Source organism: Rattus rattus, chromosome Y, assembly GCF_011064425.1.
Source record: "Rattus rattus isolate New Zealand chromosome Y, Rrattus_CSIRO_v1, whole genome shotgun sequence".
Taxonomy (NCBI): domain Eukaryota; kingdom Metazoa; phylum Chordata; class Mammalia; order Rodentia; family Muridae; genus Rattus; species Rattus rattus.
In genome coordinates, this window is record NC_046173.1 from 1,256,252 (window position 1) to 1,282,159 (window position 25,908).

Here is a 25,908-nt window from a genome sequence, read left to right on the forward strand (position 1 = left end):
TTATTAAATTAATGCTTTGTAAGTTATAAAGCAATACCTGTAAGATACTCAATCTAGTTTCAGAGAAGTGACAGTGGAACTATTTTAATTTTAATCAAAAAATATAAAACTTCAGGTGGAGTGACAACTGGCTTGCTCTAGAGTGACTTGGGGTTGGGTTCTAGAACTTTACCAGAATCACTCTTCCTTTTATCACACAGCACTTCCGTTTTATAAATATGAAGGTTTTGTATATGAACTTTCTTATTTGAAAACTCTTTAGTGTAAAATAGACAATTTTGTTGTAATGTTAGAGTGAAATATTTTTAGAAATATTTCAGAAACTTTGGGTAACAAATTTGACCCAAGTTTACATTCACTTTGCTTTTCACTGGATGTTTCTTATTAAAAAAAAAAAAAGTTCTTTGAGATGAAGAACAGTATATTTTACGTAATGAATTATAGGAAAGGTAGAGCTAAACCATAGAGATTTTGTCTCAACAAATAAACACAAAATAATTCTGATAATTAAAGTTTACAAGTGTATCAATTACAGGGACATGAGTGACACCTTTTCTGTTAACATGGTTGAAAATTGACCTGCGACTGTGGAATGGAGAATATTTTGACTAAGTCCCTACATGTATTGTATTGTATTGTATTGTATTGTATTGTATTGTATTGTATTGTATTGTATTGTATTGTATTTTCTATTTACCAATTTTCTCCTCTGTTTCCAGAATCAAACCTAGAACTTTATGTATTCTGGCCATGTACTCTAACCCTAAGATAACTTGTTAATTATTCTCTTTATATTATGTTCAGCACTACCTCCTGTTTACCACCTCATACAATCTATTCCTCAATCTCCCTTTACATTATCCTCTGAGATGTGAATGTAGTGCTGGGTAACCCCTTAGTTGGCACAGTAAATCTTTTGAGGTTAACGGCCTTTCTTACAATGATGGGAAGAGAAGTCTACCTATCTAGATATACATATCCCATCTGCAGGAAACAGCTTTTAGGGTAGCCCATGCTCAACTTTTTCAGGCCTCACATGAAGACCAAGCTACATGTCTGGTACATATGTTCAGGAGGGTCTGTGTTTAGCATGGGTATGCACTTCGATTGGTTTTTCGCTTCCTCAGAGCCTGAAGTTTTCAATGTAAATGACTCTGTTAGTTTCTATCCCATTGGAGGATGTGATCCCTCTTCTTGATCTTCCATAAGAGTCCTCAAGCAATGGTCTTTTTGGTCACCAATGGAAGTAGAAACCTAAGGCTGGACCTCCCAATGTAGGGGAATGTCAGAAGGTGGAAGGGGGGGTAAACGCAATGGGGAACACCTTTATACTAGAAGAGCTGGGCTATGGGATAGGGGTCTTATAACCATAAACTGGGAAAAGGAATATCATTGTAAATCTATATTAAATTATACAGTAAAAACAAACGATCAAAAAACAAAAAACAAACCAAACAAACAAACCATAAAAAGAATAATTACAACAAAAGCCAAACATTAAGTTGAAAATGTAGAATATTAGTATAAAGTGCTTTGAAGACACATGGCTGTACATTATTGCAACTCTAGCATTTAAATATTGTATATGTATGTCATTTGTATCATCGTTGTTAAACATTCATGAATTATGTTTTAGTGGAAAATTATTCTATATTTAATGTATATGGGCTTGACCTGTACAATCAAAAAAATCCTTAAGCTTCAGCTACTCTTTTACTGTGGAATCTGCATCTCTCATGCAGAGTGGAACCTTTCAAAGGACAGTAATGCTAGACACCTGTCTGAAAGTCAAAGACCCCTGGAGCAGGGAAACCCTCGCTCAAGTTTTGGGATGACAAGAACCCCAATAACTCACGTGAGACCATCCTTACTGTAATCACACGAGGTTTATTAACGGGGTTGAGACTTGTATCCCATGCAGGGGCAATGAGGTCGACCCCAAGAGGCTGGGAGAAAGGGTATTTAAAGGGAGAAACCACAACCTGAGGGGACAGGGATAGTGTCATTGGAAAGTGTGAAGAATGACAGTGAAAAATCGCAAGGAGAAACTCTCTGTTTCTCAAGATTGTTTAACTTTATGGTCCGCTAATTTCTGGGAGAAGCTTCCTGCTTCTCAAGATTGTTCAACTTTATGATCAGCTAGTTCCTGGGAGAAAGCTGTTAAACCAGCCAATGTAATTACATATTCTATAGCCCTAGGAGAGACTTCCTGGAACATACAATTCTGGGGCCTAAGTTCTTCTGCTCTAAACTTTGTGTCTAGGGAGGCAACTTAAAATTTTACCTTTCATTCCCCACTTCTTCTAGTGGCTAGGTCTAATCATAGAACTAAATTTCTGTATCTTCATAATATTGATTCTCCTGTCCTTAAGCATGGTATTGCTGGCGTAGCATCAGAATGTGCACAGCACTTACTCATTTTGTAACAATAGCTACTTGCTCATTAAGGGTATATGGCCCAAGAGTAAGAAGCAAAAGTAAAATCAAATGGGGCCATACTAATGAGGAGATTAAAGTAGTCAGCCATGGAGATCTATTAAACCATCCTTCAAACCATCCTTGTTGTTCTTCTCTGTCCCTCCTTCTCTTGTCTAGTCTCTCTCTCAGCTTAGTCATAGAATCTTTAATCACCCCTGCATGGTCTCCATAAAAGCAATGTTCTTCTCTTAAGGCAGCACACAGTCCTCCTTCTTTAAGTAACAGTAAATCTAGACCTCTCCTGTTTTACAAGATCACCTCTGAGAGGGAGGTCAATGATTCTTCAAGCTTAGATATAGACAGTTCTATAGCTTGTAAATCTTCATATATTGCCAACCTCAGTTCATGGAAATATTGAGTGGTCTGTATTAATGCTGCTTTGCCTGTTTCCACACCTGCGGCTACCCCAAGTCCCAATATGACTGCTAAGGTCAATGAAATGGTTTCCTGAGGAAGTGTCTCAGATGGTTGTCAAACTCGTCTTCAATGGTGTCTGCAGGGTGATAATAAACTTGAGGGACCAGCTGTATAAGTATGCAGTAGTATTTGGTGTCATCAAAGACAGAAGTAGATATACAAGGGGTTAGTCCTGACCACATGCCCACCATTTATCATGCGTGGGTACTAAAAATCTGTTAGTAGAGGTTCAAGGACTCCTGAGGATCTCATTACAAAGATGCCTGTATGCAGTTGGTGGGTTTCCTAGGCAGGTCCCTTTCGCGGAGAACTCTGTAAGGGTTAATCTGTGCTTACTGTTCCAGGCACAGGCGTCATGCTGGTGATGTTATTAAAAGTTCCAGACACCACAACACCTTCATAATAAGGGGTCCTGAGGAGAGGCAAAGCTAGCAGGATTCTGTCATATTAGGGCTGGAACTATTTAGCAAAGTTTATGCCCCTTGTATTAAATTCAGTAATCTTTGTCCAGTGCTCGGGAAGAATGGAGGAGAAGTTAGAGATGGCCTCAAGGGGTGTGGCTCTGGGGCATCTGGGGCAGAGGGTCCCTGTTCAGGTAACACTTGGTTGGGACCTATAGGTTGAGTCGGAAGGCTCTCTATTTTTAGTTGTATTGTAAAAGTGGCACCTAAATATCGCTTCAACAGCCTATCTGGGAAAAAACCATTGAAGGCCCCATGTCCTTCCCAACAACCATTTTGACATATCTTCAGTCTGTCCTTGGGTGATAAAGATAATAATTAAAGGCAAGCATTTGGGGCTGGTGCCACAGGCCCTTGCACTTCACTGGCTGCACCTTGTTGGGGAAGTATAATTTTTATGTACCACAATACATTCCTGAGAAGAAATGGATTTCCAGTAGGCTTCCCTAGTAGTCTCACATCCTCAAGCAGAACAGTATAGAGTTTCTGTTTTACCAACATCAGATGGTAGCTCGGTCTCATCCATCTCGGGGGCATACATAAAATCCCACTCTCCCCAATTGGCACCTTGCTTCTGGAATTCCACATCTGAACTTACCCCCAGGGAATATCTCATAGGGACTTCTAGGGGCATATTCTGAGGATTTGTGTCATGAATGTCCCAGGTATCTAGCCCAGCTACCGACTTACAAAAGTCAGGCGTGAGAGTGGGCCACCATGTGTATGGTGGGGCCTCCTTGGAGATGGACCGTATTACCTCGCCGGCCTGGGAGGAAACTTGCCAAGTCAGTTTCTGAGGTACATGGGGTCTCTTATCTGCTACCGGTGAGACACTTGTGATGCAGACGCAGCTTATGAGGATCAGGGGTTTTCTACAATTTCCATTCATCTTTAGCTGGCTCGAGTGCTCTTTTGACGTGGGAGGTATGGATCCAAGCTGAAATGCCTTCAACGTTTACCACTGTAGGAATTGTCAATAGCACTAAATACAGCCCTTTCCAGAGAGGTTCTAGGTTCCCCTCTCTATGGCAGCAGATCAGGACATTGTCTCTGACTTGGAACTGTAGGACTATGTCTGGATTCCTGGTCTCATAAGCCTCTTTCAGCTGTCTCCAGGCTTGACATCTCACCACCTCAAGGGCTGTTAGGTGAGCAAACATTTGTTTGGAGAGAACAGCAGCAGGATCAAATACTCCAAAGACTCCGTGGTGGTGGTGGCCCCCCACAAAGTATTTCATAAGGGGTGCGTCCAAATCATCCTGGGGTGTTCCAGACCCGTATCAATGCAAAGGGAAGGAGGGCTGTCCAATCATTCCCGCTGGTCTCTAAGGCCAATTTTGTTAGGGTCTCTTTTAGGGTTCTATTCATCCTTTCTACCTGACCTGAGCTCTGGGGTCCATAAAGCGCAATGTAATTTCCACTTATCCCCAGTTGAGTGGCCAATCCCTGACTTACCTGGGCAACAAAAGCAGGTCCATTATCAGAAAAAATTACATTTGGTATTCCTAACCATGGAAAGATTTATTCTTGGATCTTCTTGGCCTCCTGACTGGCTGTCTCAGTTCTGGGGGGGAAAAGCTACCACCCAGCCTAAATATGTGTCTACAAAGTCTAGTAAGCACTTGTTACCATATTTCCTGGCTTAATTTCTGTAAAATCAACTTCCCAATAAGCTCCCAGTAAATCACCCCAGAACCTCTATACAGAAGTATTTATAGAGTGCCCTGCGTTTGTCAAAGCACAAGTCTTGCAGCTTCTGACTACATCTACCAGGTCTGAGAGCCCTATCACATATTAATCAGACCATCTCACTATATCTTTTAAATTTTTTTGTACCCAAGTGCAGGTTAGCAACATATTTGTGTTCTTCCTTCTGAGGGAGAATCAGTCTGCCACCTTCTGTTTCAGCCACCTCATAAAGGATAAACCTTTGTGCCAGGGTTTGTCCCTAATTTGTCCATTATTTGTTAATCTTCAAGGGTGGATCTAAAGCTAGTTTCTCTGGTAAGTAACCTCAGTCTGCCATAGTTGAGACTTTTTAGCTGATGCTCAGTACCCCAACTAACCAAATTCTGTCAATAATTTTCCAGTCCCTTGTCTGCACTCAAGTTCAGTGTTTGTGGCAAGAAGTAAATCATCAACATATTGAAACAGAGTTATCTGAGTGTTCTCAGCTCTGAAGATGGCCAAATCCAAGTGGAGGGCTGCCTCAAAAAGAGTGGGATAATTTTTGAACCCTTGGGGCAATCTGGTCCAAGTCAATTGACCTACCAGTGGAATGATGTAACCTTAGACAAAAGAAAGCATCTTTTAAGTCTAAGACAGTGCATCATTTCCTGTCTGGTGGAAGTGAGCTGAGGAGGTTGTAAGGGTTGGGAACAGTCAGGTGTAGGTCTTGGACCCTGCTGTTAACTTCCCTCACATCTTGAACTGGTCTGTAGTCATTAGTGCCAGTTTTTTTTTAACTGGCAGCAACGGAGTGTTCCAGGGAGATTAACAAGGTACTAAAATGCGTTGTTGTAAAAGTCTCTGAATATGAGGTCTAATTCCTTCTTTGGCCTCCCGGTTCATCAGGTATTGACGTACTCCTAGGGGGGCAGCGTTGGTCTTTAGCCCCACCACTATTGGGGGAACACTCACTGTCATTCCCATACCTCCAGTCTCTGCCCATGCCTTAGGAAATTTCATCCTTTTATGTCAGGGTGCTTTTCCTGACATGGAAGCTCATGTAGTTGATATTCTTCTTCAATCTTCAGGGCCAACATCATGGAGTTGGGAGTCTCCCATGTCACCTCTTTCCCAGTTTGAGTAAATCTGACCTGAGCCTTCAATTTCATTAGCATGTCTCTTCCTAGAAAGGGCATGGGACACTCAGGAATAACCAGGAAGGAATGAATTACTTGTCCCCTCCCCCGATCTACAGTTCACAAAGTGGTCCACGGATATTGTTTCTGTCCAGTTGCCCCAATTACTACATTCTTTTGGGTTTTAACTTCCCTAATGGTTGCTTCAATACAGAATGCTCAGCTCCTGTGTCTACTAGAAAATCCATAGGGGTCCCCTTCACAGTTAGCATTACCCTAGTCTCAGGGATGAGGTTTGAGCCCTGTCTCCTCTAGTTATCTTCATCTAGAGCCAGTAACTTAGATGCCCTCCCTTTCTTCTTTGGGCACTCCCTTGCCCAGTGTCCTTTTTCTTTGCAATAAACACATTGGTATTTATCCACGGTACACCTCTGTCCTTCTTTATTCATTCTTGGTCTTCTGTTGCCCAGGTTCCCTATCTGTCTAGGTCCTGTCTTTTCTTGTTCTCTTATTACTGTGGCCAAGATTCTAGTCAGATTGCTCTCATGTATACCATACCTCCATTCCTGTAGAGGGCCGCAATAACATTCGCCACTACAAGATGGCGCTGGTTCCACTGCGCCCCATGTGGAAAGCTGGGATAGCTTTTGCCATTACAAGATGGCGCTGGCCTCCGGTGCGCCAGCCGACTTCCTTTTAGGAAGTCAACTGTGTGCGCATGTGCAAGAGTGCCTTCGTGCAAGGTCTTTGCCCACTCCGGGGCGTGCCTAATGAGATCATGGGTGGACGCGCCACGCTAGGGTGTATTAAAGCTGTGCCATTCTGGGGCTCGGGTCTCTCCTCTTCAAGATGCGATAGACACTTTGTTGCAGAAGGATCCTGGTGTCCGTGCGTCGTTCTTGCTGGAGAGACATTGGGCGCGTGACACAGTCCTCTCTTTCCTCTGACTCATGCGTCTCTCTCTATCTCTTCTGTTCCTCTGTCTCTCCCTTATGAAACACTTTCTCTGCCTCTTTAACTAAATCCTTTAAGGTATAATCCTGCAGCCCTTCTAACTGCTGCAACTTTCTCTTTCTGTCTGGCACTGACTGTCCTATAAAGCCCATAGCCACTGCACATTGCTGACCCTCAGATGTAGGGTCAAAAGGTTTAAACATCTGTAAGCCTCCATTAAACGCTCTAGAAACACAAACAACGATTCAACAGGCCCCTGAAGAAACTCTCTTACTTTTGCCAAATTGGTGGGGCATCTAGCAGCCCCTTTGAGACCTGCCACAAGAGCCGAGCAGTAGACGGTCAGCTGCTCCCTACCTGCCACTGTGTTGTAGTCCCAATCAGGCCAGTTGAGGGGAAGCAACAGCATCTAATGAATGAAAATTCCGGAGATTAGTTGGTGCCCCATTCGTCGTGGGTACATTCTTCCAGGCCTCCAAGAGGATCCTCTCTTTTTCTTCAGTAATGAAGAGGACCTGCAAAAGCTCCTGAATATCATCCCATATGGGTTGTTGGGAAAACATGAAGGACTCTCCTAATCCTGTCAGGCTAGCTGGATGTTTTGAAAAGGAAGGGTGATTAGTTTTCCATGGTCTGCAGGGGAAAATGGAAATACTGGGGGGGGGGTTGAAGGTTGGGTGGGTCGGAGGCCTGTAAATGTGCAGTGGCAGCAACACTGTCGAATCTGGTCCTCTGAGACCCTGTGCTGGACCCTGAGCACGCCAGCTTGGGTGCCCAATGCAGGCCCCTTTCTGCACCTCCACCAGCTCCCGGATCAGGCATCTGAGGCAGTGGGTGAGGCAGTGGTGGAGGGCTCGGCCACTTGGGGTCTCCTCAATCTCAGGGTAGATTTTAGGAGGAGTTTAAGGTTATTTTTGGGAAAACTCTTAGGCTTTGGAGCTTCTGGTTTTGGTCTGTGCTCTACCACTCCTTGGAGAGCCAGAGCTTGAGAGACTTGCTTCCATGTTTGCACCCAGGCTTGTCCTGAGGTGTGAGGTTCTGAAACAAATCTTGCCAGAGAGTAATGTATGGTTGTCGATCAGGATGAGATCCTGGTCCCTCCTGAAAGACAATAACTTTAAATTCAGAAATGATAATCAAGTTAAAGCTGCCTTCTGGTGGCCAGCCACGGCAGTGCGATTGGTGAGCCCCTGGCATGTATACCACTCACACACACACGTTTCTCCTGAGATACAAGCCTCCCTCTCAGCCCAAGACAGGTGAACAAATGATGCTGAATAAACTGGACATCAAAGATTTAAGAATGCCGATCAATCCAATCTTCTTACTCTGTACAAACTTCATGTACAAGTAGATCAAGGATCTCCATATAAAACAAGATAGACTCAAACTAATAGAAGAAAAAGTGTGTAACAGACACAAATGGTCACTGGGGGGAATTTTCATGGACGGAACTCCAATTACTTATTCTCTAAGATCTAGAATTGACAAATGGGATATCATGAAAATGCAAACCTTGTATAAGGCAAAGAAAATTTTCATTAGGATGAATTGGAAAATAAGATTGGGAAAAATATCTTTACCAACCATTTATCTCAAAGAGGTCTATTGTCCAATATATACAATGTACACATGAAGACAGACTCCAATGATTCAAGTGACCCTGTTATAAAATTGTGTACAGAGCTACACAAAGAATCTGTACGAAACAATATTGAATGGCTGAGAAATACTTGAAAGAATGTTATATATCCTTAGTCATCTGGGAAATGCAAATCAAAAGCATGCTGACACTTCACTTCACACCAATCAGAATGGCTAAGATCAAAAACTCAGGTGACAATCTATATGAAAGCCACCACAGATAAACCAGCAATGTCAGCATAGCCCACTTTAAATAGCAAGGGTTACACACTGTCTGAGGCCACAATGAAAGCAGCAAGCAACCCCTGGGTCCTAACCAGAAGGTATTCCTCAAGATTTTGTCTTTTGCAGCACCACAAGCAGAGTTTACAACTCAATGAAAGGTGATCTAGTACATGCAAGTTATTAGAAAAGAATAATGATGAAGAATACAGCAAACCAATACTAGAATCCCTATGGACTGTAGGGAAATTTTTGTCTCTCTTCTGTACATCACACATCATTTCACTTGGTTGCTATAGGCAAATATCCTTGCACCTGTGTCTGCTACAGGAATGCATTGTATCACATGCACACTTAGCACATCATCCTTACAATGCTGTGCCCAAAAACATATCATTTGACATAGCAAAATTTCAAAAGAAGCAAAAAGTTTCCACTTCAAGAAAATATTTTCATGTCTTTGATTTTATTCTTCCTTGCGATCTGAATTATAAATTCTTAAATATCACTGTAAAGATCAAGGCAAAATGAGCTGAATAGAACAACTGCTAGAGGGGTTAACTACCATGTTTTGCAGTCAGCCACATGTCTCTATTCTAGCTTCATAAAAGACTGTGCTTGGCATATTAATTGAATAAGAATGTTCACAAACCGTCTGGACAGCAATCACTAACTTTCATCCCAAAAAGTGAAGTTTGTAGATTTTAATGTCAAACTTGAGAAACCATACTATGCCATGTGTTTGTAGTCTAATTTATTATTTTAAATTTGAACTAATCAAACTGTTTCAGAAAGATATTTTATGAACCTAGATCATCACTCATTTTTTTCTTTGTTCCCATTCCCTTCTGCTTCTTCAAGTGTATTCGTTTCTTACCCCAGTTAATTACAACAACTGCTTAATTTTTGCATGTATTTAGTTATATTCTGCCTTTCTTAGGATGTCTTATTCCCACTAATGTCTTTCTACTTCAACATCACACACACACACACACACACACACACACACACACACACACACACACACGCACACACACCTCTTTTTACCTACTTCTGGATACAAAATAAAATGTGTCTGACCCTGGCTAATTTGAAATGCAATAAAAATTTGTAGTTAATTTCATACATATTACCGAGGAGATCAGGACTTTCCTTTTTTGAAAGGTTGAATAAATATGAGTTCAATATGAATTTCACATACTCTACATCCTTTTATCCTTTGGGGCGAAAGTAGGCTGCCTAAAGAGCTAGGTTGTTCTGTACAGTCCAGGAATACATATGAATATGTAAGTATCTCTGTGGCTTCCTTACTTAAGGATATTCAGATATATATCCAATAATGATGTAGCTGTGAAATTGGCTCCTGCTTTTATTTTCTGGTTTTATCTTCCTCTTTACTGATTTTCACAGGTGTTTCATATTCCTATATGTATTCTCTACCTCCTTCTTCCACAGTGCATTTAAGCAAGATACCTGGAGTGAAATGGAATTTCATAGCATTATTAACTTGCAGTTACCTCACTCCTAGAGGTGTTGAATATTTTACAAGTAACTGTTCTTCTTTTGAAAATTGAAAATGCAGTATAATATTGGATGGTTTAACTAAGATTGAATAAAGGATGTTGTCGGTTAGGGTTTGCATATCTTTTTTATTTTACCTTTGTAAAAAACTTATTCAAATCACATACTCTCACTTCTCCTTTTATTATTACCCCCTTCAACAACCCTTTCACCCCACTCTAATGGTACAGGTTATTTGACTCTCTCATGGTTCCTCTGTAGTTCTTATCAACATTGGGCCACTCAATCCTTACTGGTATTCTTCCATAAGAGACATGTTCCATCCACTGTTTGGGAGGATCCTCTCCGATGACAACCATGACAGATTCCTATTTTCATGCACAACAGAATATCTTTTTTTTAAATTTATTAACTTGAGTATTTCTTATATACATTTCGAGTGTTATTCCCTTTCCCGGTTTCCGGGCAAACATCCCCCTCCCCTTCCCCTTCTTTATGGGTGTTCCCCTCCCCATCCTTCCCCCCTTGCCACCCTCCCCTCAACAATCTAGTTCACTGGGGGTTCAGTCTTAGCAGGACCCAGAGCTTCCCCTTCCACTGGTGCTCTTACTAGGATATTCATTGCTACCTATTAGGTAAGAGTCCAAGGTCAGTCCATGTATAGTCTTTAGGTAGTGGCTTAGTCCCTGGAAGCTCTGGTTGCTTGGCATTGTTGTACATATGGGATCTCGAGCCCCTTCGAGCTCTTCCAGTTCTTTCTCTGATTCCTTCAACGGGGGTCCTATTCTCAATTCAGTGGTTTGCTGCTGGCATTTGCCTCTGTGTTTGCTGTATTCTGGCTGTGTCTCTTGGGAGAGATCTACATCTGGCTCCTGTCGGCCTGCACTTCTTTGCTTCATCCATCTTGTCTAATTGGATGGATAACAGAATATCTTGATAGTGTGATAGTGTCGGGACTTTTCATTTTTAATAGAATAAGTCTCAGTTTTTGTTGGTTATTTATTAGCTATTCCCTTAGTCTCTGCTCCATCACATAACCAGGCATTTCTTGTAGATAGGATACGATTTTGGTTGATGTTTTTTCGGATGGGTTGATGGCACAATAGCTCCATTTGGCTTATTTATTGATTAACAGAGACAATTTCTTTAAATTTTATATCCTCAATGTTGTGACTTTTTGTTAAGGACACCACATTTGATTCTTGTGACCATTCTTTATATCAGTTCTTCTTCTCATCATTTTTCTTATCCTATACCCCCATACCTATTAATTGCTTAATTTCATTCATCATCATGGTGATCTACCTATCCTTTGTGTCCCTACCAAACCTGATCATGAATCCCTCTATTTCTATCATCCTCATTTATCGTGTACACTTCCCTCCCTCCTTCTGATAATTATGACTATTATGTCACTCCCCTCTACATGAGATTTAATCATCTCTCTTGAGCATTCTTTCTTTAGCCTCTTTGGATCTGTGAGGCACGTGTACCCTGTATTTAATGACTAATATCCACTTAGTGAATATATAACTTAAATGTCCTTTGAGACAAGGTTAACCCACTGAGGAAAAGAATAAGTTTCACCTATTTTCCAGCAAAATGTATGTTATATTTATATTTGAAAACTAAATAGTTTTCAATTCTGTTAATGAATCACATTTTCTGTATCCATGATTTGGTTGGCAGTTGATAACTATATGGGTTGGTTGTAGTTCATCCCTACTAAAAATTAGTGTTCTCATTATATTTTGAAGAACATGTACTACTGGTATGGTAGGCCATCTTTTGAGTATATTATCAACAGTGATATATCTGGGAATTCAGGTAGAATAATTTCCAATTTTCAGAAGAAATACCACATTGATTTTTCAAAGGGTTGTACCAGCTTGCAATCCAACCATCTGAGGACGAGTGTTCTTCTTTGTCAAGTTTCCGGAAGCAAGTGTGTCAATTGACTTCTTTACATTTGACATTCTGATTGGAGTGAGGTGGAAACTCAGGAGTGTATTGGTTTACATTTAAAGATGACTAAGGACTGTAAAAATTATTTATATACTTTTCAGCCTTTTGAGTTTCTTTTGTTGTGAATTCTGCTTAACTCTGTATCCAATAATTTAATTGGGTTATTTACATGTTAGTTAGAAGTTAATTTGTGCAGCTCTTTATTTATTTTGGATACTAGCCGTCTGTTGGATGTAGAGTAAGTGAATGTTTTCCCAATATTAAGGTTGTTGATATATCCTACTGAGGATGTCTTTTTATCTTTTTTTTTTTTTTTTTTTTTTTTTTTTATTAACTTGTGTATTTCTTATATACATTTCGAGTGTTATTCTGTTTCCTGGTTTCAGGGCAAACATTCCCCACCCCCTCCCTTCTTTATGGCTATTCCTCCCCATCCTCCCCTCTTGCCTCCCCCCAACAATCTAGTTCACTGGGGGTTCAGTCTTAGCAGGACCCAGAGCTTCCCCTTCCACTGGTGCTCTTACTAGGATATTCATTGCTACCTATTAGGTCAGAGTCCAAGGTCAGTCCATGTATAGTCTTTAGGTAGTGGCTTAGTCTCTGGAAGCTCTGGTTGCTTGGCATTGTTCTACATATGGGGTCTCAAGCCCCTGCAAGCTCTTCCAGTTCTTTCTCTGATTCCTTCAACGGGGGTCCTATTCTCAGTTCAGTGGTTTGCTGCTGGCATACGCCTCTCTGTTTGCTGTATTCTGGCTGTGTCTCTCGGGAGAGATCTACATCCGGCTCCTGTCGGCCTGCACTTCTTTGCTTCATCCATCTTGTCTAATTGGTGGCTGTATATGCATGGGCCACATGTGGGGCAGGCTCTGGATGGGTGTTCCTTCAGTCTCTGTTTTAATCTTTGCCTCTCTATTCCCTGCCAAGGGTATTCTTGTTCCTCTATTAAAGAAGGAGTGAAGCATTCACATTTTGATCATCCGTCTTGAGTTTCATTTGTTCTAGGCATCTAGGGTAATTCAAGCATTTGGGCTAATAGCCACATATCGATGAGTGCATACCGTGTGTGTTTTTCTGTGATTGGGTTACCTTGCTCAGGATGATATTTTCCAGTTCCGACCATTTGCCTATGAATTTCATAAAGTCGTTGTTTTTGATAGCTGAGTAATATTCCATTGTGTAGATGTAACAAATTTTCTGTATCCATCCCTCTGTTGAAGGGCATCTGGGTTCTTTCCAGCTTTTGGCTATTATAAATACGGCTGCGGTGAACATAGTGGAGCATGCGTCTTTTTTATATGTTGGAGCATCTTTTGGGTATATGCCCAAGAGAGGTATAGCTGGATCCTCAGGCAGTTCAATGTCCAATTTTCTGAGGAACCTCCAGACTGATTTCCAGAATGACTGTAGCAGTCTGCAACCCCACCAACAATGGAGGAGTGTTCCTGTTTCTCCGCATCCTCGCCAGCATTTGCTGTCACCTGAGTTTTTGATCTTAGCCATTCTCACTGGTGTGAGGTGAAATCTCAGGGTTCTTTTGATTTGCATTTCCCTGATGACTAACGATGTTGAACATTTCTTTAGGTGTTTCTCGGCCATTCGGCATTCCTCAGCTGTGAATTCTTTGTTTAGCTCTGAACCCCATTTTTTTTTAGGGTATATCTCATAAATTTCTTTCTTTTTTTTTTTTTATTAACTTGAGTATTTCTTATATACATTTCGAGTGTTATTCCCTTTCCCGGTTTCCAGGCAAACATCCCCCTCCTCCCTTCCCTTCCTTATGGGTGTTCCCCTCCCCACGCTCCCCCCATTGCCGCCCTCCCCCCAACAGTCTAGTTCACTGGGGGTTCAGTATTACCGGACCCAGGGCTTCCCCTTCCACTGGTGCTCTTACTAGGATATTCATTGCTACCTATGAGGTCAGAGTCCAGGGTCAGTCCATGTATAGTCTTTAGGTAGTGGCTTAGTCCCTGGAAGCTCTGGTTCCTTGGCATTGTTGTACATATGGGGTCTCGAGCCCCTTCAAGCTCTTCCAGTTCTTTCTCTGATTCCTTCAACGGGGGTACTATTCTCAGTTCAGTGGTTTGCTGCTGACATTCGACTCTGTATTTGCTGTATTCTGGCTGTGTCTCTCAGGAGCGATCTACACTTCTGCACTTCTTTGCTTCATCCATCTTGTCTAATTGGGTGGCTGTATATATATGGGCCACATGTGGGGCAGGCTCTGAATGGGTCTGAACCCCATTTTTTAATAGGGTTATTTGTCTTCCTGCGGTCTAACTTCTTGAGTTCTTTGTATATTTTGGATATAAGCCCTTTATCAGTGGTAGAATTGGTGAAGATCTTTTCCCAATCTGTTGGTTGCTGTTTTGTCCTAACCACAGTGTCCTTTGCCTTACAGAAGCTTTGCAGTTTTATGAGATCCCATTTGTCGATTCTTGATCTTAGAGCATAAGCCATTGGTGTTTTGTTCAGGAAATATTTTCCAGTGCCCATGTGTTCCAGATGCTTCCCTAGTTTTTCTTCTATTAGTTTGAGTGTATCTGGTTTGATGTGGAGGTCCTTGATCCACTTGGACTTAAGCTTTGTACAGGGTGATAAGTATGGATCGATCTGCATTCTTCTACATGTTGACCTCCAGTTGAACCAGCACCATTTGCTGAAAATGCTATCTTTTTTCAAATGGATGGTTTTGGCTCCTTTGTCAAAAATCAAGTGCCCATAGGTCTGTGGGTTCTGGGTCTTCAATTCTGTTCCATTGGTCTATCTGTCTGTCTCTGTACCAATACCATGCAGTTTTTATCACTATTGCTCTATAATACTGCTTGAGTTCTGGGATAGTGATTCCCCCTGAAGTCCTTTTATTGTTGAGGATAGTTTTAGCTATCCTGGGTTTTTTGTTATTCCAGATGAATTTGCAAATTGTTCTGTCTAACTCTTTGAAGAATTGGATTGTTATTTTGATGGGGATTGCATTGAATCTGTAGATCGCTTTTGGTAAATTGGCCATTTTTACTATATTAATCCTGCCAGTCCATGAGCATGGGAGATCTTTCCATCATCTGAGGTCTTCTTCAATTTCTTTCTTCAGTGTCTTGAAGTTCTTGTTGTACAGATCTTTTACTTGCTTGGTTAAAATCACACCGAGGTACTTTATATTATTTGGGTCTATTATGAAGGGTGTCATTTCCCTAATTTCTTTCTCGGCTTGTTTCTCTTTTGTGTAGAGGAAGGCTACTGATTTATTTGAGTTAATTTTATACACAGCCACTTTGCTGAAGTTGTGTATCAGCTTTAGTAGTTCTCTGGTGGAACTTTTGCGATCACTTAAATATACTGTCATATCATCTGCAAATAGTGATATTTTGAGTTCTTCTTTTCCGATCTGTATCCCCTTGACCTCCTTTTGTTGTCTGATTGCTCTGGCTAGAACTTCAAGAACTATATTGAATAAATAGGGAGAGAGTGGGCAGCCTTGTCTAGTCCCTGATTTTAGTGGGATTGCTTCAAGTTTCTCTCCATTTAGTTTAATGTTAGCAACTGGTTTGCTGTATATGGCTTTTACTATGTTCAGGTATGGGCCTTGAATTCCTATTCTTTCCAGGACTTTTATCATGAAGGGGTGTTGAATTTTGTCAAATGCTTTCTCAGCATCTAATGAAATGATCATGTGGTTTTGTTCTTTCAGTTTGTTTATATAGTGGATCACATTGATGGTTTTCCGTATATTAAACCATCCCTGCATGCCTGGGATGAAGCCTACTTGATCATGTTGGATGACTGTTTTGATGTGCTCTTGGATTCGGTTTCCCAGAATTTTATTGAGTATTTTTGCATCAATATTCATAAGGGAAATTGGTCTGAAGTTCTCTTTCTTTGTTGGGTCTTTGTGTGGTTTAGGTATAAGAGTAATTGTGGCTTTATAGAAGGAATTCGGTAGTGCTCCATCTGTTTCAATTTTGTGGAATAGTTTGGATAGTATTGGTGTGAGGTCTTCTATGAATGTCTGATAGAATTCTGCACTAAACCCGTCTGGACCTGGGCTCTTTTTGGTTGGGAGACCTTTAATGACTGCTTCTATTTCCTTAGGAGTTATGGGGTTGTTTAACTGGTTTATCTGTTCCTGATTTAACCCGTACCTGGTATCTGTCTAGGAACTTGTCCATTTCCTGCAGATTTTCAAGTTTTGTTGAATATAGGCTTTTATAGTTAGATCTGATGATTTTTTGAATTTCCTCTGAATCTGTAGTTATGTATCCCTTTTCATTTCTGATTTTGTTAATTTCTGATACACTCTTTGTGTCCTCTCCTTAGTAAGGCTAAGGGTTTATCTATCTTGTTGATTTCTCAAAGAACCAACTTTTGGTTCTGTTGATTCTTTCTATGGTCCTTTTTGTTTCTACTTGGTTGATTTCAGCTCTGAGTTTGATTATTTCTTGTCTTCTCCTCCTCCTGGGTGTAATTGCTTATTTTTGTTCTAGAGATTTTAGGTGTGCTGTCAAGCTGCTGACATATGCTCTTTCCTGTTTCTTTCTGCAGGCACTCAGCGCTATGAGTTTTCCTCTTAGCACAGCTTTCATTGTGTCGCATAATTTTGGGTATGTTGTACCTTCATTTTCATTAAATTCTAAAAAGTCTTTAATTTCTTTCTTTGTTTCTTCCTTGACCAGATTATCATTGAGTAGAGCACTGTTCAATTTCCACGTATATGTGGGCATTCTTCCCTTATTGATATTGAAGATCAGTTTTAGGCCGTGGTGGTTGGATGGCAGGCATGGGATTATTTCTATCTTTCTGTACCTGTCGAGGCCCATTTTTTGACCAATTATATGCTCATTTTTGGAGAAAGTACCATGAAGAGATGAGAAGAATGTATATCATTTTGCTTTAGGATAGTATGTTCTGTAAATATCTTTTAAGTCCATTTGGCTCATGACTTCTCTTAGTCTGTCTACGTCTCTGTTTAATTTTTGTTTCCATGATCTGTCCATTGATGAGAGTGGGCTGTTGAAGTCTCCTACTATTATTGAGTGAGGTGCAATGTGTGTTTTCAGCTTTAGTAAGGTTTCTTTTATGTATGTAGGTGCCCTTGTATTTGGGGCATAGATATTTAGGATTGAGAGTTCATCTTGGTGGATTTTTCCTTTGATGAATATGAAGTGTCCTTCCTTATCTTTTTTGATGAATTTTAGTTGGAAATTGATTTTACTTGATATTAGAATGGCTACTCCAGCTTGTTGCTTCTGACCATTTTTCCAGCCTTTCACTCTGAGGTAGTGTCTGTCTTTGTCTCTGAGGTGTGTTTCCTGTAGGCAGCAGAATGCAGGGTCCTCGTTAAATATCCAGTTTGTTAATCTATGTCTTTTTATTGTGGAGTTGAGGCCATTGATGTTGAGAGATATTAAGGAATAGTGATTATTGCTTCCTGTTATATTCATATTTGGGTGTGTTATGTTTGTGTGCTTTTCTTCTCTTTGTTTTGTTGCCAAGACGATTAGTTTCTTGTTTCTTCTAGGGTATATCTTACTTCCTTATGTTGGGCTTTACCATTTATTATCCTTTGTAGTGCTGGATTTGTAGAAAGATATTGTGTCAATTTGGTTTTGTCATGGAATATCTTGGTTTCTCCATCTATGTTGATTGAGAGTTTTGCAGGATACAGTAACCTGGGCTGGCATTTGTGTTCCCTTAGGGTCTGTATAACATCTGTCCAGGATCTTCTGGCTTTCATAGTTTCTGGCGAAAAGTCTGGTGTGATTCTGATAGGTCTGCCTTTATATGTTACTTGGCCTTTTTCCCTTACTGCTTTTAATATTCTTTCTTTATTTTGTGCGTTTGGTGTTTTGACTATTATGTGACGGGAGGTGTTTCTTTTCTGGTCCAATCTATTTGGAGTTCTGTAGGCTTCTTGTAGGCCTATGGGTATCTCTTTTTTTAGGTTAGGGAAGTTTTCTTCTATGATTTTGTTGAAGATATTTACTGGTCCTTTGAGCTGGGTGTCTTTGCTCTCTTCTATACCTCTTATCCTTAGGTTTGATCTTCTCATTGAGTCCTGGATTTCCTGTATGTTTTGGACCAGTAGCTTTTTCTGCTTTACATTATCTTTGACAGTTGAGTCAATGATTTCTATGGAATCTTCTGCTCCTGAGATTCTCTCTTCCATCTCTTGTATTCTGTTGGTGAAGCTTGTATCTACAGCTCCTTGTCTCTTCTTTTGGTTTTCAATATCCAGGGTTGTTTCCATGTGTTCTTTCTTGATTGCTTCTATTTCCATTTTTAATTCCTTCAACTGTTTGATTGTGTTTTCCTGGAATTCTTTCAGGGATTTTTGTGACTCCTCTCTATGGGCTTCTACTTGTTTATTTTGATTTCCTAGAATTCTTTCAGGGATTTTTGTGACTCCTCTCTGTAGGCTTCTACTTGTTCTCTATGGGAGTTCTTCACGTCTTTCTTGAAGTCCTCCAGCATCATGATCAAATATGATTTTGAAACTAGATCTTGCTTTTCTGGTGTGTTTGGATATTCCCTGTTTGCTTTGGTGGGAGAATTGGGCTCCGATGATGTCAGGTAGTCTTGGTTTCTGTTGCTTGGGTTCCTGTGCTTGCCTCTGGCCATCAGATTATCTCTAGTGTTACTTTGTTCTGCTATTTCTGACAGTGGCTAGACTGTCCTATAAGCCTGTGTGTCAGGAGTGCTGTAGACCTGTTTTCCTGTTTTCTTTCACTCAGTTATGGGGACTGAGTGTTCTGCTTTCAGGCTTGTAGTTTTCCTATCTACAGGTCTTCAGCTGTTCCTGTGGGCCTGTGTTTGGTGTTCACCAGGCAGGTCTCTTGCAGTAGAAAAGTTGGTCTTACCTGTGGTCCCGAGGCACAAGTTTGCTCGCGGGGTGCTGCCCACGGGCTCTCTGCGGTGGCAGCAACTGGGAAGATCTGCGCTGCTCTTTCCGGGAGCCTCCATGCACCAGGGTTCCAGATGGTGTTTGGTGTTTTCCTCTGGCTTCTGAGATGTGTGCAGAGTGCAGTCTGTTTCCCAGGCCTGTCTGCCTCTCTGAAGGTTTAGCTCTCCCTCCCACGGGATTTGGGTGCAGAGAACTGTTTATCCAGTCTGTTCCTTCAGGTTCTGGTGGTGTCTCAGGCGCATGGGTCCTGCCGCTCCTGGGCCCTCCCCTACGGGAACCCAGAGGCTGTATACAGTTTCTTCTTGGGCCAGGGATGTGGGCAGGGGTGGGCAGTGTTGGTGGTCTGCAGCCTCAGGAGCCCACCTGACCAGGCGGTGAGGGGTCTCTCCCCGGGGTTTGGGAGCAGAGAGCTGCTGCGGGCCAGGATCCGCGGGTGTGGGGAAGTCTTTTATCTTACAGAAGCTTTTCTATTTCAAAATCTCCATGTATCATTTGTGGTTCTTAGAGCCTGTTGTCCGGTTAAGGAATTTTTTCTTGGTGATGATGAGTACAAGGCTCTTTTCTAATATGTTTTCTATTAAATTCGGTGATTTCAATCTTTAATACCTTTGGACTTGACCTTTGTTCATGGTAATACATTTTGGATTTATTTTCATTTCTCTACATTCAAACTACCAGTTAAACCAGCACCATTTATTAAATATGCATTCGGTTTTCTATTCTATTTTTCAACCCTTCATAAAAATAAAATGACGAAAAGTGTATGATTTTTCTTTTATGTCTTTGATTTTATAACTTTATTTGACTTATCTGTATTTTTCACAATCTCAAGGAGTCTTAATCACTATTTCTTTGTAGAACAGCTTGAGAAAAGGAATGTGGATTCCCCCAGAAGCATACATGCAACTTAACAGGGTACCTGAGAGCTCTAGAACACAAAGAAACAAACACACTAAAGAGGAGAGGAAAACAAGGAACAGTCAAAGTTGGTGCTGAAATCAGTTAGAAAAAAAGTAAATGATATAAAGAATCAACAAAACCAATACCTGTTTCTTTGAGAAAATCAACGAGATAGATAAGTATAGGAAGAACATTGTCAATATCTGTATGTAAATGCTGGGGCTGCAAGTCCACAATGGTTGTTTCTGCAGGAGGACCAAATTGCAACCTGCATCACCGACCTGTACTGGATGATAAGAAACTGCTATTTAGAATAGATGCTTTCTTCATACCAAATGGAAGTGTGGAAATATCAGGAACTAAAGCTCATCAGTATGAGCTTGCTGAACATTGTTCACTTTCTTATGGAGTGTGTGCTGTTGACTCTGTGCACCTCACCTCCAATCACCAAGGGAATATATGGTACAGAAAAAGGTCATCAAGGTTACATGTGACATCTTGCTCTAAATATGGGATTCAAACACATGAGCTTGTAATAAAGAGTCTCATGCTCATCCATTGCTAATGGAATACTTGCTTCATCATTGTGTTCTGAATGCTTTAGAACACCCCCTTTTATTTTTGTCTATTGCTATAAGAACTGTACTTGGGATTTCAATTGATCTTTTTTTTCTCCTGGTGCTGCTGTTATGCCCCCCTTGATTGAGGTGGTCCCTTAGTGTTGTCTTCCAGGGAAGGTGAGATTGTGGATCTCATTTCTATCTTATTTGTCTTTTTTCTCTCTTCATTTCACTGGCCTTCCTACTTTCATACTCACACTCATGGACTCTGTTAGAGTGTCAATGTGTTGTATTTTTTCTACTGGATGGTTTTAGCTCTTTGGTCAACTACCAAGTGTGTAGGTTTATTCTTGGGTCTTAAATCATATTTCATTGTTCTTCGTTCCTTTCTCGTTATTATTACCATATTACCATTCCTTATTTTTTAATCACTATTACTCCTGCCTAGAGGTTGACATGTGTGAGATGTTCAGCTGTGAAAAATATCCTGATTATTTGCTGAAATATGTCAAAGTCTCCGGGACCATAAGGGACTGCAGGACATTCCCAATCTTCCAGAAGATCAAGCCCATTTCACATAGATAAGGCTCCCCACAGCCCCATGTATAGGAGTTAAGATGGTGCAGTCACTTAGGGCAATGCCCCTTCTCCAAATGAGAATCTGACCACAGACAGAGAGAGGATCAAGAGAGGTCAGTCATATAGAAGCAGGACCACATTCTCAAGTAAATTTATGTCCAAGATCTCAGGTCAAACCAAAGTAACTGCTGCCCAACCCTAACCCATCACAACACTGTATTTAAGATTACTATTCAGCAGAATTAAAGGTGTGCAGGAATTAAATCCTCTGAGAACCTGTGTCAAAACAGCTGTAACACTGCCACTTAGGAAAGTGAACTGCTCTCTTGAAATCTCTGTCAGAAGATCCCTTTAACCTTAATCAGTGCCCAGCTGGCTCGACCCAGTCCTAAGTCGTGCCGGAACTTTGAAATGGATTTGGAGCAGCACAAGCTGTGGAGTCAGTTCTTCCTTCCTGTCTGAGGCATTGATGTTATATGGGGTTGCAAGAACCTCAGCTCTTTCAATTATTTTTCTAATTCCTCCAACAGGGGTCAAAATCTGCGTTCAGGTTTGCTGCCAGCATTTGCCACTGTAATTAACATGATTTGGTTTTGCCACTTAGGAGACATCTATATGCAATCCCAGTCATGATGTACTTAGTTCATCTATCATACCATATATATATATATATATATATATATATATATATATATATATATATATATATATATATATATTTCTCATCACATGAGGAGTAGACTCTGAAAGGCTCTTCCTTCAGACTTTCCTGAAACTTTGCCTCCATATCCCCTTCTATGGATACATTTGTACATCATTTTCAGAAGGAGTAAAGATTGGCATTTTGGACATGGTTAATCCTGAGCTTTATGTCTTCTCTTGACTGCATCTTGGGTAGTTTGAAGTTTTGGGAAAATATCCACTTATCAGTGAATGCATATCATGTGCTTTTTTTAGTGATATTTTTATATCGGTCTCAATGAAAATTCACACTTCAAATCATTTGCCTATGAATTTCAGGAATTAACAATTTTTGATAGCTGAACAATATTCCATTATGTGTTTGTACCATATTTTCTGTATTTATTCTTCTATTGAAAGGCAATCTGGATTCATTCTACCTTTTGGCTAATATAAATAAGGCTGCAATGAAAAAAGTGGAACATGTGTCTTTGTTATATATGTCATTTTTATATATGCCAAGAAGTAGTATAGCTGTGTTCACAGGAAGCACAGTGGACAATTTTCAGAGGAAATTCCAGATTGATTTCCAAAGAGGTTGTACAAGTTTTCAATCCCACCAACAATGGAGTAGTTCTCCACATCATTGCCAACCACTCTTCTTACCTGAGATTTTGATATTAGATATTCTAACTAGTGTGAGGTGGATTCTCAGGTTTGTTTTGTTAGCATTTCCCTAATGAATATGGTTGTTGAGCATTTCTTAGATATTTCTCACTCATTCAAAATTCTTCAGCTGAGAATTCTTTTTCTCCATCTGTATCCCATTTGCAAGAGTGTTATTTGTCTCTATGGAGTCTAACTTCTCAAATTTTTTTTGTATATTTTGAATATTTGACTCCTATCATATGAAGGATAGGTAAAGATCTTTTCCCAATCTTTTGCTTGCCATTTTGTCCAAATGACTGGGAACTTTGCCTTACAGAGTCTTTGCTATTTTATGAGGTCCCATTGGTCAATTCTTGATCTTAGAGCATAAGCCTTTGGGATTTTGTTCTGAAAAAAAAAATCCCCAATGCTTATGTGATTGAGACTGTTTGGTAGATTTTCTTCTATATGAGTTCATCTAGTTTGAAGTGGAGTTCCTTGATCCATACAGACTGAAGCTTTGCACAGAACAATAGGAATGGAATGATTTGCATTCTTTGACAAGCTTACGTCCAGTTGAACCAGTACCATTTGTTGAAAATATTATTTTTTTCCATTAGATGATTTAGTTCAAGGGACCATAGGTGTGTGGGTTCATTTATACCATTGCTTTTCGTACCTTTATCTGGAACAATGCAATACAGTTTTGTCTTTGTTTTTTTTTTTTTTTTTTTTTTTCACTATCGCTCTGAAATAGTGTTTGACATCAGAGATGGTGATTCCACAGGAGTTCTGTTTTTGTTGACTACAGTTTTTTAATTAATCCTTGTTTTTTGTTTTGTCTTCTTTTGTTTTCTTATTTGTTTTTTGCTTTGTTTTTGCTTTTGTTTTTGCCATACTAAATAATTCAGAAATAGCTCATTCTAACCACATGAAGAATCGAGTATTAGTTTTCATGGTGTTTGCATGGAATCCTTAGACTGCTTTTGGCAAAATCATGACTCTTAATATATTATTCCTATAAACCCATGAAAATGGGAGATCTTTCCATCTTCTCAGATCTTCTTCATTTTCTTTCTCGAAACTGTTGAAATTCTTTTCATAAATATCTTACACTTGTTTCGTTAGAGTCAAACATAGAAATTTTATATTATTTAGGATGATATGAATGGTTTCCTTATCCTATTTTTTTTCTCAGCCTATTTAAGCTTTGAGTAGAGGAAGGGTACTGGTTTGTTTGAGCTAATTTTAAACCCAGTAATTTTCTTGGAGTTGTTTATCTAGATTAGTTGTTTTCACGTGGAACTTTTGGGATCACTTAATTATACTATCATTTCATTTGTGAATATTGTGATTACTTGCTTTCCAATTTGTATCCCTTTGAATCCGTTTCATTTTCTGTCGGCTCTTGTTAGGAATATGAGCACCATATAGAATAAGGAGGGATAAAGTGGATAGCCTTGTTTAGTCCCTGAATATAGTTGGATTGCTTCAAATTTTCTCCATTGAACGGATTGTTAGCTGCTGCTTGGCTATATGTTGCGTGTACTATGTTTATGTATGACTTTTAATTTCTGATCTTTAGAAGAATTTTATCATGAAAGAGTGTTGATTTTTGCCAAATGTCCTCTCAGCACATAATGAAATGGATTTCCATATGCTGAACCCTGCATGGTGCAATGAAGATTATTTGATGAATGATTGTTTGATGTGTTTTTGGATTCACTCTGTAAGAATTTCATTGAGAATTTTTTCATCAATATTCATAAGGAAAATTGGTCTGAAGTTCTCTTTGTTGGGTGTTTATGTGATTTAGGTAAAAGTGTACATGTGGCTTCATAGAAGAAATAGGATAGTGCATCACCTCTTTTTATTTTGTTGAATAGTTTGAACAGTATGGGTAGGAAGTCTTCTGTTGTAGGGCGCCCTCCTGTGGTGAACAACAGTACTGCACATGTGCAGGATTTGCACCTGGCATCAGTTGGCCGGTAATATGCTAATGAGGGAGCAGCACCATGCTAATAGATAACTCATGCTCCGCCAATCCCTGAAGGACAATTAGCATAGCCTCAGCCTGCTGTCTATATGGGGCGAGCGCTTGAGGTCCCCGTGTCCCTGTTCAAGAGAGCTGTACAGTAAACGCTTTGCTGCAAAAGGATCCTGGTGTCCACGTGCGTTCTTGCGGGCTAGACGATAGCGTAGGACATTCTATAAAGATCTCATAGAATAATGCAGGAAACACATCTGGTCCTGAGGTTTGTTTGGTTGGGAGATTTTTAATAACTGCTTCTATTCTTTAGGAATTATGGGGTTGGTTATATGGCTTATCTGTTACTGATTTAATTTTGGTACCCTGTAATTTTCTAGAAAATTGTCTACATCTAGATTTCTAATTTTTGTGAATATAGGATTTTGCAGATGTATCTGACTGTTTTTTTTAACTACCTCAACTTCGGTTGCTCTGTCTCCCTTTTCATTTCTAATTTTGTTAATTTTGATACAGTCTTTGTGCCCTCTGGTAATTCTGTCTTTGGGTTTATCAATCTTGTTGGTTTTCTCAAAGAACCAGCTCTTGGATTTGTTAATTCTTTGTACAGTACTTTTTCTTTCTACATGGTTAATTTTAGCCAGGTGTTTGATAACTTTCTTCCTTCTACATCTCTTGGTTTCTTCTTCTTCTTCTTCTTCTTCTTCTTCTTCTTCTTCTTCTTCTTCTTCTTCTTCTTCTTCTTCTTCTTCTTCTTCTTCTTCTTCTTCTTCTTCTTCTCCTTCTTCTTCCTCTTCTTCTTATAATTCTTCTTCTTCTTCTTCTTCTTCTTCTTCTTCTTCTTCTTCTTCTTCTTCTTCTTCTTCTTCTTCTTCTTCTTCTTCTTCTTTTCTTTTTTCTTCTTCTTCCTCTTCCCCTTCTTCTTCTCCTTCTTCTTCTTCTTCCTCTTCTTATAATTCTTCTTCTTCTTCTTCTTCTTCTTCTTCTTCTTCTTCTTCTTCTTCTTCTTCTTCTTCTTCTTCTTCTTCTTCTTCTTTTCTTCTCCTTCTCCTTCTCCTTCTCCTTCTCCTCTCCTTCTCCTTCTCCTTCTCCTTCTCCTTCTCCTTCTCCTTCTCCTTCTCCTTCTCCTTCTCCTTCTCCTTCTCCTTCTCCTTCTCCTTCTCCTTCTTCTTCTTCTTCTTCTTCTTCTTCT